General features: G+C 39.8%; 11 pseudogenes; all 11 read right to left on the bottom strand.

Annotated features, from left to right (window-relative positions):
- Window positions 1–416: 416 nt before the first annotated feature.
- On the bottom strand, window positions 417–534 carry LOC113102905 (uncharacterized; annotated as a pseudogene).
- A 1,271-nt stretch (window positions 535–1,805) lies between these two features.
- On the bottom strand, window positions 1,806–1,924 carry LOC113102910 (uncharacterized; annotated as a pseudogene).
- A 728-nt stretch (window positions 1,925–2,652) lies between these two features.
- Window positions 2,653–2,772, bottom strand: LOC113102907 (uncharacterized; annotated as a pseudogene).
- Window positions 2,773–3,967: 1,195 nt separating this feature from the next.
- Window positions 3,968–4,087, bottom strand: LOC113102906 (uncharacterized; annotated as a pseudogene).
- Window positions 4,088–5,351: 1,264 nt separating this feature from the next.
- On the bottom strand, window positions 5,352–5,471 carry LOC113102913 (uncharacterized; annotated as a pseudogene).
- Window positions 5,472–6,537: 1,066 nt separating this feature from the next.
- LOC113102908 (uncharacterized) lies at window positions 6,538–6,657 on the bottom strand (annotated as a pseudogene).
- Window positions 6,658–7,922: 1,265 nt separating this feature from the next.
- On the bottom strand, window positions 7,923–8,041 carry LOC113102912 (uncharacterized; annotated as a pseudogene).
- A 375-nt stretch (window positions 8,042–8,416) lies between these two features.
- LOC113102903 (uncharacterized) lies at window positions 8,417–8,535 on the bottom strand (annotated as a pseudogene).
- A 567-nt stretch (window positions 8,536–9,102) lies between these two features.
- Window positions 9,103–9,221, bottom strand: LOC113102902 (uncharacterized; annotated as a pseudogene).
- Window positions 9,222–10,611: 1,390 nt separating this feature from the next.
- On the bottom strand, window positions 10,612–10,729 carry LOC113102904 (uncharacterized; annotated as a pseudogene).
- A 1,740-nt stretch (window positions 10,730–12,469) lies between these two features.
- Window positions 12,470–12,588, bottom strand: LOC113102909 (uncharacterized; annotated as a pseudogene).
- Window positions 12,589–12,657: the final 69 nt, after the last annotated feature.

A 12,657-nucleotide genomic window follows, 5' to 3' on the forward strand; every position in this document is an offset into this window, starting at 1 on the left:
ATGGGGCATTGACTCCTTTCTTTTTTTTCTTGCAAGATTATTATATAATTTGTGAAAAATTTACAAAAATCTTAGAGGCAACTGGTATTACCAGGGGCTCTCCCATCCAATTACTAACTAGGCCCAAACCTTGCTTAGCTTCTGAGCTCAGACATGATCTGGCATAGCCAGGGTGGTATGCCATAAGCGAAGGACTGCTGCAAAGAGAGAGCTATTTAAAGATCAGCCAATCTAATCGCGGTACATTATATAAGTAGGAAAGAAAACCCTAAAGCTTAAAGCACCTGGTATTCCCAGGCGGTCTCCCATCCAATTACTAACCAGGCCCATACCTGCTAAGATTCAGATATGGGGCATTGACTCCTTTCTTTTTTTCTTTACAAGATTATTATATAATTTGTGAAAAATTTACAAAAATCTTAGAGCAACTGTATTACCAGGGGGTCTCCCATCCAATTACTAACCAGGCCCAAACCTGCTTAGCTTCCGAGCTCAGACATGATCTGGCATAGCCAGGGTGGTATGGCCATAAGCGAAGACTGCTGCAAAGAGAGAGCTATTTAAAGATCAGCCAATCTAATCGCCGGTACATTATATAAGTAGGAAAGAAAACCCTAAAGCTTAAAGCACCTGGTATTCCCAGGCGGTCTCCCATCCAAGCACTAACCAGGCCAATACCTGCTAAGATTAAGAGATCGGGCATTGACTCTTTTTTTTTTTTTTTTTTTTTTTTTAAGATTATTATATAATTAGTAATGAATTTCCAATAATATTTAGAGCACCTGGTTTTCCCGAGGTGGTCTCCCATCCAAACACTAAACAGGTCCATAGCAGCTAAGAATTCAAAAGATTGGGCATTGACTCCTTTTGTTTCAAGATAATTATATAATTAGTACAAATTTCCAAAAATATTACAGCAACTGGTATTCCGAGGCGGTCTCCCATCCAAGCACTAAACAGGTCCATACCTCCTAAGATTCAAAAGATTGGGCATTTACTCTTTTTTTTTTTTTTGTTGCAAGATTATTATGTAATTAGTAAAAATTGCCAAAAATATTACAGCAACTGGTATTTCCCGGCCGTCTTCCATCCAAGTACTAACCAGGCAAAACCTGCTATTATTCAGAGATCGGGCATTGACTTTTTTTTTTTTTCAAGATTATTATATAATTTGTGAAAAATTTCCAAAAATCTTAAAGCAACTGATATTACCAGGGTGTCTCCCATCCAATTACTAACCAGGCCCATACCTGCTAAGATTCAGATATGGGGCATTGACTCCTTTCTTTTTTTCTTGCAAGATTATTATATAATTTGTGAAAGATTTCCAAAAATCTTAAAGCAACTGGTATTACCAGGGGGTCTGCCATCCAATTACTAACCAGGCCGAAACCTGCTTAGTTTCCGAAGCTCAGACATGATCTGGCATAGCCAGGGTGGAATGGCCATAAGCGAAGACTGCTGCAAAGAGAGAGCTATTTAAAGATCAGCCAATCTAATCGCCGGTACATTATACAGGACCAAACCTGCTTAGCTTCCGAGAGCAGACGAGATCAGGCATAGCCAGGTTGTTACGGTCGCAAGCGAAGGATACTGCAAAGAGAAGACTATTTAAAGATCAGCCAATCAAATCGCCCATACATTATATAAGTAGGAATGAAAATCCAAAAGCTTACAGCACCTGGTATTCCGAGGCGGTCTCCCATCCAAGCACTAACCAGGCCAATACCTGCTAAGATTAAGAGATCGGGCATTGGCTCTTTTTTTTTTAAGATTATTATATAATTTGTGAAAAATTTACAAAAATCTTAAAGCAACTGGTATTACCAGGGGGTCTCCCATCCAATTACTAACCAGGCCCAAACCTGCTTAGCTCCCGAGCTCAGACATGATCTGGCATAGCCAGGGTGGTATGGCCATAAGCGAAGTCTGCTGCAAAGAGAGAGCTATTTAAAAGATCAGCCAATCTAATCGCCGGTACATTATATAAGTAGGAAAGAAAACCCTAAAGCTTAAAGCACCTGGTATTCCCAGGCGGTCTCCCATCCAAGCACTAACCAGGCCAATACCTGCTAAGATTAAGAGATCGGGCATTGACTCTTTTTTTTTTTTTTTTTTTTTTTTTTAAGATTATTATATAATTAGTAATGAATTTCCAATAATATTAGAGCACCTGGTATTCCGAGGCGGTCTCCCATCCAGACCACTAAACAGGTCCATGACTGCTAAGATTCAAAGAATGGGCATTGACTCTTTTTTTTTTTTCAAGATTATTATATAATTTGTGAAAAATTTACAATAATCTTAGAGCAACTGGTATTACCAGGGGGTCTCCCATCCAATTAACTAACTAGGCCCAAACCTGCTTAGCTTCTGAGCTCAGACATGATCTGGCATAGCCAGGGTGGTATGGCCATAAGCGAAGACTGCTGCAAAGAGAGAGCTATTTAAAGATCAGGCCAATCTAATCGCCGGTACATTATATAAGTAGGAAAGAAAACCCTAAAGCTTAAAGCACCTGGTATTCCCAGGCGGTCTCCCATCCAATTACTAACCGAGGCCCATACCTGCTAAGATTCCAGATATGGGGCATTGACTCCTTTCTTTTTTTCTTGCAAGATTATTATATAATTTGTGAAAAATTTACAAAAAATCTTAGAGCAAACTGGTATTACCAGGGGGTCTCCCATCCAATTACTAACTAGGCCCAAACCTGCTTAGCTTCTGAGCTCAGACATGATCTGGCATAGCCAGGGTGGTATGGCCATAAGCGAAGACTGCTGCAAAGAGAGAGCTATTTAAAGATCAGCCAATCTAATCGCCGGTACATTATACAGGACCAAACTGCTTAGCTTCCGAGAGCAGACGAGATCAGGCATAGCCAGGTTGTTACGGTCGCAAGCGAAGGATACTGCAAGAGAAGACTATTTAAAGATCAGCCAATCAAATCGCCCATACATTATATAAGTAGGAATGAAAATCCAAAAGCTTACAGCACCTGGTATTCCGAGGCGGTCTCCCATCCAAGCACTAACCAGGCCAATACCTGCTAAGATTCAGAGATCGGGCATTGGCTCTTTTTTTAAGATTCATTATATAATTTGTGAAAAATTTAGCAAAAATCTTAAAGTCAACTGGTATTACCAGGGGGTCCTCCATCCAATTACTAACCCAGGCCCAAACCTGCTTAGCTTCCGAGGCTCAGACATGATCTGGCATACGCCAGGGTGGTATGGCCCATAAGCGAAGTCTGCTGCAAAGAGAGAGCTATTTAAAGATCAGCCAATCTAATCGCCGGTACATTATATAAGTAGGAAAGAAAACCTAAAGCTTAAAGCACCTGGTATTCCAGGCGGTCTCCCATCCAAGCACTAAACCAGGCCATACCTGCTAAGATTAAGAGATCGGGCATTGGACTCTTTTTTTTTTTTTTTTTTTTTTTAAGATTATTTATATAATTAGTAATGAATTTCCAATAATATTAGAGCACCTGGTATTCCCGAGGCGGTCTCCCATCCAGACACTAAACAGGTCCATGACTGCTAAGATTTCAAAGAATGGGCATTGACTCTTTTTTTTTTCAAAGATTATTATATAATTGTGAAAAATTTACAAAAATCTTAGAGCAACTGTATTACCAGGGGCTCTCCCATCCAATTACTAAACTAGGCCCAAACCTGCTTAGCTTCTGAGCTCAGACATGATCTGGGCATAGCCAGGGTGGTATGGCCATAAGCGAAGACTGCTGGCAAAAGAGAGAGCTATTTTAAAGATCAGCCAATCTAATCGCCGGTACATTATATAAGTAGGAAAGAAAACCCTAAAGCTTAAAGCACCTGGTATTCCCAGGCGGTCTCCCATCCAATTACTAACCAGGCCCATACCTGCTAAGATTCAGATATGGGGCATTGACTCCTTTCTTTTTTTCTTACAAGATTATTATATAATTTGTGAAAAATTTACAAAAATCTTAGAGGCAACTGGTATTACCAGGGGGTCTCCCATCCAATTACTAACCAGGCCCAAACCTGCTTAGCTTCCGAGCTCAGACATGATCTGGCATAGCCAGGGTGGTATGGCCATAAGCGAAGACTGCTGCAAAGAGAGAGCTATTTAAAAGATCAGCCAATCTAATCGCCGGTACATTATATAAGTAGGAAAGAAAACCCTAAAGCTTAAAGCACCTGGTATTCCCAGGCGGTCTCCCATCCAAGCACTAACCAGGCCAATACCTGCTAAGATTAAGAGATCGGGCATTGACTCTTTTTTTTTTTTTTTTTTTTTTTTTTAAGATTATTATATAATTAGTAATGAATTTCCAATAATATTAGAGCACCTGGTTTCCGAGGTGGTCTCCCATCCAAACACTAAACAGGTCCATAGCAGCTAAGATTCAAAGATTGGGCATTGACTCTTTTTGTTTCAAGATAATTATATAATTAGTACAAATTTCCAAAAATATTACAGCAACTGGTATTCCGAGGCGGTCTCCCATCCAAGCACTAAACAGGTCCATACCTCCTAAGATTCAAAGATTGGGCATTTACTCTTTTTTTTTTTTGTTGCAAGATTATTATGTAATTAGTAAAAATTGCCAAAAATATTACAGCAACTGGTATTTCCCGGCCGTCTTCCATCCAAGTACTAACCAGGCAAAACCTGCTATTATTCAGAGATCGGGCATTGACTTTTTTTTTTTTCCAAGATTATTATATAATTTGTGAAAAATTTCCAAAATCTTAAAGCAACTGATATTACCAGGGTGTCTCCCATCCAATTACTAACCAGGCCCATACCTGCTAAGATTCAGATATGGGGCATTGACTCCTTTCTTTTTTTCTTGCAAGATTATTATATAATTTGTGAAAGATTTCCAAAAATCTTAAAGCAACTGGTATTACCAGGGGGGTCTGCCATCCAATTACTAACCAGGCCGAAACCTGCTTAGTTTCCGAGCTCAGACATGATCTGGCATAGCCAGGGTGGAATGGCCATAAGCGAAGACTGCTGCAAAGAGAGAGCTATTTAAAGATCAGCCAATCTAATCGCCGGTACATTATACAGGACCAAACCTGCTTAGCTTCCGAGAGCAGACGAGATCAGGCATAGCCAGGTTGTTACGGTCGCAAGCGAAGGATACTGCAAAGAGAAGACTATTTAAAGATCAGCCAATCAAATCGCCCATACATTATATAAGTAGGAATGAAAATCCAAAAGCTTACAGCACCTGGTATTCCGAGGCGGTCTCCCATCCAAGCACTAACCAGGCCAATACCTGCTAAGATTAAGAGATCGGGCATTGGCTCTTTTTTTTTAAGATTATTATATAATTTGTGAAAAAATTTACAAAAATCTTAAAGCAAACTGGTATTACCAGGGGGTCTCCCATCCAATTACTAACCAGGCCCAAACCTGCTTAGCTCCCGAGCTCAGACATGATCTGGCATAGCCAGGGTGGTATGGCCATAAGCGAAGTCTGCTGCAAAGAGAGAGCTATTTAAAGATCAGCCAATCTAATCGCCGGTACATTATATAAGTAGGAAAGAAAACCCTAAAGCTTAAAGCACCTGGTATTCCCAGGCGGTCTCCCATCCAAGCACTAACCAGGCCAATACCTGCTAAGATTAAGAGATCGGGCATTGACTCTTTTTTTTTTTTTTTTTTTTTTTTAAGATTATTATATAATTAGTAATGAATTTCCAATAATATTAGAGCACCTGGTATTCCGAGGCGGTCTCCCATCCAGACACTAAACAGGTCCATGACTGCTAAGATTCAAAGAATGGGCATTGACTCTTTTTTTTTTTCAAGATTATTATATAATTTGTGAAAAAATTTACAATAATCTTAGAGCAACTGGTATTACCAGGGGGTCTCCCATCCAATTAATAACTAGGCCCAAACCTGCTTAGCTTCTGAGCTCAGACATGATCTGGCATAGCCAGGGTGGTATGGCCATAAGCGAAGACTGCTGCAAAGAGAGAGCTATTTAAAGATCAGCCAATCTAATCGCCGGTACATTATATAAGTAGGAAAGAAAACCCTAAAGCTTAAAGCACCTGGTATTCCCAGGCGGTCTCCCATCCAATTACTAACCAGGCCCATACCTGCTAAGATTCAGATATGGGGCATTGACTCCTTTCTTTTTTTCTTGCAAGATTATTATATAATTTGTGAAAAATTTACAAAAATCTTAGAGCAACTGGTATTACCAGGGGGTCTCCCATCCAATTACTAACTAGGCCCAAACCTGCTTAGCTTCTGAGCTCAGACATGATCTGGCATAGCCAGGGGTGGTATGGCCATAAGCGAAGACTGCTGCAAAGAGAGAGCTATTTAAAGATCAGCCAATCTAATCGCCGGTACATTATATAAGTAGGAAAGAAAACCCTAAAGCTTAAAGCACCTGGTATTCCCAGGCGGTCTCCCATCCAATTACTAACCAGGCCCATACCTGCTAAGATTCAGATATGGGGCATTGACTCCTTTCTTTTTTTCTTACAAGATTATTATATAATTTGTGAAAAATTTACAAAAATCTTAGAGCAACTGGTATTACCAGGGGGTCTCCCATCCCAATTACTAACCAGGCCCAAACCTGCTTAGCTTCCGAGCTCAGACATGATCTGGCATAGCCAGGGTGGTATGGCCATAAGCGAAGACTGCTGCAAAGAGAGAGCTATTTAAAGATCAGCCAATCTAATCGCCGGTACATTATATAAGTAGGAAAGAAAACCCTAAAGCTTAAAGCACCTGGTATTCCCAGGCGGTCTCCATCCAAGCACTAACCAGGCCAATACCTGCTAAGATTAAGAGATCGGGCATTGACTCTTTTTTTTTTTTTTTTTTTTTTTTTTAAGATTATTATATAATTAGTAATGAATTTCCAATAATATTAGAGCACCTGGTTTTCCGAGGTGGTCTCCCATCCAAACACTAAACAGGTCCATAGCAGCTAAGATTCAAAGATTGGGCATTGACTCTTTTTGTTTCAAGTTAATTATATAATTAGTACAAATTTCCAAAAATATTACAGCAACTGGTATTCCGAGGCGGTCTCCCATCCAAGCACTAAACAGGTCCATACCTCCTAAGATTCAAAGATTGGGCATTTACTCTTTTTTTTTTTTTTGTTGCAAGATTATTATGTAATTAGTAAAAATTGCCAAAAATATTACAGCAACTGGTAATTTCCGGCGTCTTCCATCCAAGTACTAACCAGGCAAAACCTGCTATTATTCAGAATCGGGCATTGACTTTTTTTTTTTTTCAAGATTATTATATAATTTGTGAAAAATTTCCAAAAATCTTAAAGCAACTGATATTACCAGGGTGTCTCCCATCCAATTACTAACCAGGCCCATACCTGCTAAGATTCAGATATGGGGCATTGACTCCTTTCTTTTTTTCTTGCAAGATTATTATATAATTTGTGAAAGATTTCCAAAAATCTTAAAGCAACTGGTATTACCAGGGGGTCTGCCATCCAATTACTAACCAGGCCGAAACCCTGCTTAGTTTCCGAGCTCAGACATGATCTGGCATAGCCAGGGTGGAATGGCCATAAGCGAAGACTGCTGCAAAGAGAGAGCTATTTAAAGATCAGCCAATCTAATCGCCGGTACATTATACAGGACCAAACCTGCTTAGCTTCCGAGAGCAGACGAGATCAGGCATAGCCAGGTTGGTTACGGTCGCAAGCGAAGGATACTGCAAAGAGAAGACTATTTAAAGATCAGCCAATCAAATCGCCCATACATTATATAAGTAGGAATGAAAATCCAAAAGCTTACAGCACCTGGTATTCCGAGGCGGTCTCCCATCCAAGCACTAACCAGGCCAATACCTGCTAAGATTAAGAGATCGGGCCATTGGCTCTTTTTTTTTAAGATTATTATATAATTTGTGAAAAATTTACAAAAATCTTAAAGCAACTGGTATTACCAGGGGGTCTCCCATCCAATTACTAACCAGGCCCAAACCTGCTTAGCTCCCGAGCTCAGACATGATCTGGCATAGCCAGGGTGGTATGGCCATAAGCGAAGTCTGCTGCAAAGAGAGAGCTATTTAAAGATCAGCCAATCTAATCGCCGGTACATTATATAAGTAGGAAAGAAAACCCTAAAGCTTAAAGCACCTGGTATTCCCAGGCGGTCTCCCATCCAAGCACTAACCAGGCCAATACCTGCTAAGATTAAGAGATCGGGGCATTGAACTCTTTTTTTTTTTTTATTTTTTTTTTAAGATTATTATATAATTAGTAATGAATTTCCAATAATATTAGAGCACCTGGTATTCCGAGGCGGTCCTCCCATCCAGACACTAAACAGGTCCATGACTGCTAAGATTCAAAGAATGGGCATTGACTCTTTTTTTTTTTCAAGATTATTATATAATTTGTGAAAAATTTACAATAATCTTAGAGCAACTGGTATTACCAGGGGGTCTCCCATCCAATTACTAACTAGGCCCAAACCTGCTTAGCTTCTGAGCTCAGACATGATCTGGCATAGCCAGGGTGGTATGGCCATAAGCGAAGACTGCTGCAAAGAGAGAGCTATTTAAAGATCAGCCAATCTAATCGCCGGTACATTATATAAGTAGGAAGAAAACCCTAAAGCTTAAAGCACCTGGTATTCCAGGCGGTCTCCCATCCAATTACTAACCAGGCCCATACCTGCTAAGATTCAGATATGGGGCATTGACTCCTTTTCTTTTTTCTTGCAAGATTATTATATAATTTGTGAAAAATTTACAAAAATCTTAGAGCAACTGGTATTACCAGGGGTCTCCCATCCAATTACTAACTAGGCCCAAACCTGCTTAGCTTCTGAGCTCAGACATGATCTGGCATAGCCAGGGTGGTATGCCATAAGCGAAGACTGCTGCAAAGAGAGAGCTATTTAAAGATCAGCCAATCTAATCGCCGGTACATTATATAAGTAGGAAAGAAAACCCTAAAGCTTAAAGCACCTGGTATTCCCAGGCGGTCTCCCATCCAATTACTAACCAGGCCCATACCTGCTAAGATCAGATATGGGGCATTGACTCCTTTCTTTTTTTTTACAAGATTATTATATAATTTGTGAAAAATTTACAAAAATCTTAGAGCAACTGGTATTACCAGGGGGTCTCCCATCCAATTACTAACCAGGCCCAAACCTGCTTAGCTTCCGAGCTCAGACATGATCTGGCATAGCCAGGGTGGTATGGCCATAAGCGAAACTGCTGCAAAGAGAGAGCTATTTAAAGATCAGCCAATCTAATCGCCGGTACATTATATAAGTAGGAAAGAAAACCCTAAAGCTTAAAGCACCTGGTATTCCCAGGCGGTCTCCCATCCAAGCACTAACCAGGCCAATACCTGCTAAGATTAAGAGATCGGGCATTGACTCTTTTTTTTTTTTTTTTTTTTTTTTTAAGATTATTATATAATTAGTAATGAATTTCCAATAATATTAGAGCACCTGGTTTCCGAGGCGGTCTCCCATCCAAACACTAAACAGGTCCATAGCTGCTAAGATTCAAAGATTGGGCATTGACTCTTTTTGTTTCAAGATAATTATATAATTAGTACAAATTTCCAAAAATATTACAGCAACTGGTATTCCGAGGCGGTCTCCCATCCAAGCACTAAACAGGTCCATACCTCCTAAGATTCAAAGATTGGGCATTTACTCTTTTTTTTTTTTTGTTGCAAGATTATTATGTAATTAGTAAAAATTGCCAAAAATATTACAGCAACTGGTATTTTCCGGCCGTCTTCCATCCAAGTACTAACCAGGCAAAACCTGCTATTATTCAGAGATCGGCATTGACTTTTTTTTTTTCAAGATTATTATATAATTGTGAAAAATTTCCAAAAATCTTAAAGCAACTGGTATTACCAGGGTGTCTCCCATCCAATTACTAACCAGGCCCATACCTGCTAAGATTCAGATATGGGGCATTGACTCCTTTCTTTTTTTCTTGCAAGATTATTATATAATTTGTGAAAAATTTCCAAAAATCTTAAAGCAACTGGTATTACCAGGGGGTCTGCCATCCAATTACTAACCAGGCCGAAACCTGCTTAGTTTCCGAGCTCAGACATGATCTGGCATAGCCAGGGTGGAATGGCCATAAGCGAAGACTGCTGCAAAGAGAGAGCTATTTAAAGATCAGCCAATCTAATCGCCGGTACATTATACAGGACCAAACCTGCTTAGCTTCCGAGAGCAGACGAGATCAGGCATAGCCAGGTTGTTACGGTCGCAAGCGAAGGATACTGCAAAGAGAAGACTATTTAAAGATCAGCCAATCAAATCGCCCATACATTATATAAGTAGGAATGAAAATCCAAAAGCTTACAGCACCTGGTATTCCGAGGCGGTCTCCCATCCAAGCACTAACCAGGCCAATACCTGCTAAGATTAAGAGATCGGGCATTGGCTCTTTTTTTAAGATTATTATATAATTAGTAATAAATTTCCAATAATATTAGAGCACCTGGTATTACCAGGGGGTCTCCCATCCAAACACTACACAGGTCAATGACTGCTAAGATTCAAGAATGGGCATGACTCTTTTTTTTTTCAAGATTATTATATAATTTGTGAAAAATTTACAAAAATCTTAAAGCAACTGGTATTACCAGGGGTCTCCCATCCAATTACTAACCAGGCCCAAACCTGCTTAGCTTCCGAGCTCAGACATGATCTGGCATAGCCAGGGTGGTATGGCCATAAGCGAAGACTGCTGCAAAGAGAGAGCTATTTAAAGATCAGCAATCTAATCGCCGGTACATTATATAAGTAGGAAAGAAAACCCTAAAGCTTAAAGCACCTGGTATTCCCAGGCGGTCTCCCATCCAAGCACTAACCAGGCCAATACCTGCTAAGATTAAGAGATCGGCATTGACTCTTTTTTTTTTTTTTTTTTTTTTTAAGATTATTATATAATTAGTAATAAATTTCCAATAATATTAGAGCACCTGGTATTCCGAGGCGGTCTCCCATCCAGACACTAAACAGGTCCATACCTGCTAAGATTCAAAGATGGGCATTGACTCTTTTTTTTTTTTTTTTGCAAGATTATTATATAATTAGTAAAAATTGCCAAAAAATATTACAGCAACTGGTATTTCCAGGCGGTCTCCCATCCAAGTACTAACCAGGCAAAACCTGCTATTATTCAGAGATCGGGCATTGACTTTTTTTTTTTTTCAAGATTATTATATAATTTGTGAAAAAATTTCCAAAAATCTTAAAGCAACTGGTATTACCAGGTGTCTCCCATCCAATTACTAACCAGGCCCATACCTGCTAAGATTCAGATATGGGGCATTGACTCCTTTCTTTTTTTCTTGCAAGATTATTATATAATTTGTGAAAAATTTCCAAAAATCTTAAAGCAACTGGTATTACCAGGGGGTCTCCCATCCAATTACTAACCAGGCCCAAACCTGCTTAGTTTCCGAGCTCAGACATGATCTGCATAGCCAGGGTGGAATGGCCATAAGCGAAGACTGCTGCAAAGAGAGAGCTATTTAAAGATCAGCCAATCTAATCGCCGGTACATTATACAGGACCAAACCTGCTTAGCTTCCGAGAGCAGACGAGATCAGGCATAGCCAGGTTGTTACGGTCGCAAGCGAAGGATACTGCAAAGAGAAGACTATTTAAAGATCAGCCAATCAAATCGCCCATACATTATATAAGTAGGAATGAAAATCCAAAAGCTTACAGCACCTGGTATTCCGAGGCGGTCTCCCATCCAAGCACTAACCAGGCCAATACCTGCTAAGATTAAGAGATCGGGCATTGACCTCTTTTTTTTAAAGATTATTATATAATTAGTAAAAATTTCCAATAATATTAGAGCACCTGGTATTACCAGGGGGTCTCCCATCCAAACACTACACAGGTCAATGCTGCTAGATTCAAAGATTGGGCATTGACTCTTTTTGTTTCAAGATTATTATATAATTTGTGAAAAATTTACAAAAATCTTAAAGCAACTGGTATTACCAGGGGGTCCCATCCAATTACTAAACCAGGCCAAACCTGCTTAGCTTCCGAGCTCAGACAGATCTGGCTAGCCAGGGTGGTATGGCCATAAGCGAAGACTGCTGCAAAGAGAGAGCTATTTAAAGATCAGCCAATCTAATCGCCGTACATTATATAAGTAGGAAAGAAAACCCTAAAGCTTAAAGCACCTGGTATTTCCAGGCGGTCTCCCATCCAAGCACTAACCAGGCCAATACCTGCTAAGATTAAGAGATCGGGCATTGACTCTTTTTTTTTTTTTTTTTTTTAAGATTATTATATAATTAGTAATGAATTTCCAATAATAATTAGAGCACCTGGTATTCCGAGGCGGTCTCCCATCCAGACACTAAACAGGTCCATGACTGCTAAGATTCAAAGAATGGGCATTGACTCTTTTTTTTTTTCAAGATTATTATATAATTTGTGAAAAATTTACAAAAATCTTAGAGCAACTGGTATTACCAGGGGGTCTCCCATCCAATTACTAACCAGGCCCAAACCTGCTTAGCTTCTGAGCTCAGACATGATCTGGCATAGCCAGGGTGGTATGGCCATAAGCGAAGACTGCTGCAAGAGAGAGCTATTTAAAGATCAGCCAATCTAATCGCCGGTACATTATATAGTAGGA

This window comes from Carassius auratus, unplaced genomic scaffold (assembly GCF_003368295.1).
Source record: "Carassius auratus strain Wakin unplaced genomic scaffold, ASM336829v1 scaf_tig00217768, whole genome shotgun sequence".
Taxonomy (NCBI): domain Eukaryota; kingdom Metazoa; phylum Chordata; class Actinopteri; order Cypriniformes; family Cyprinidae; genus Carassius; species Carassius auratus.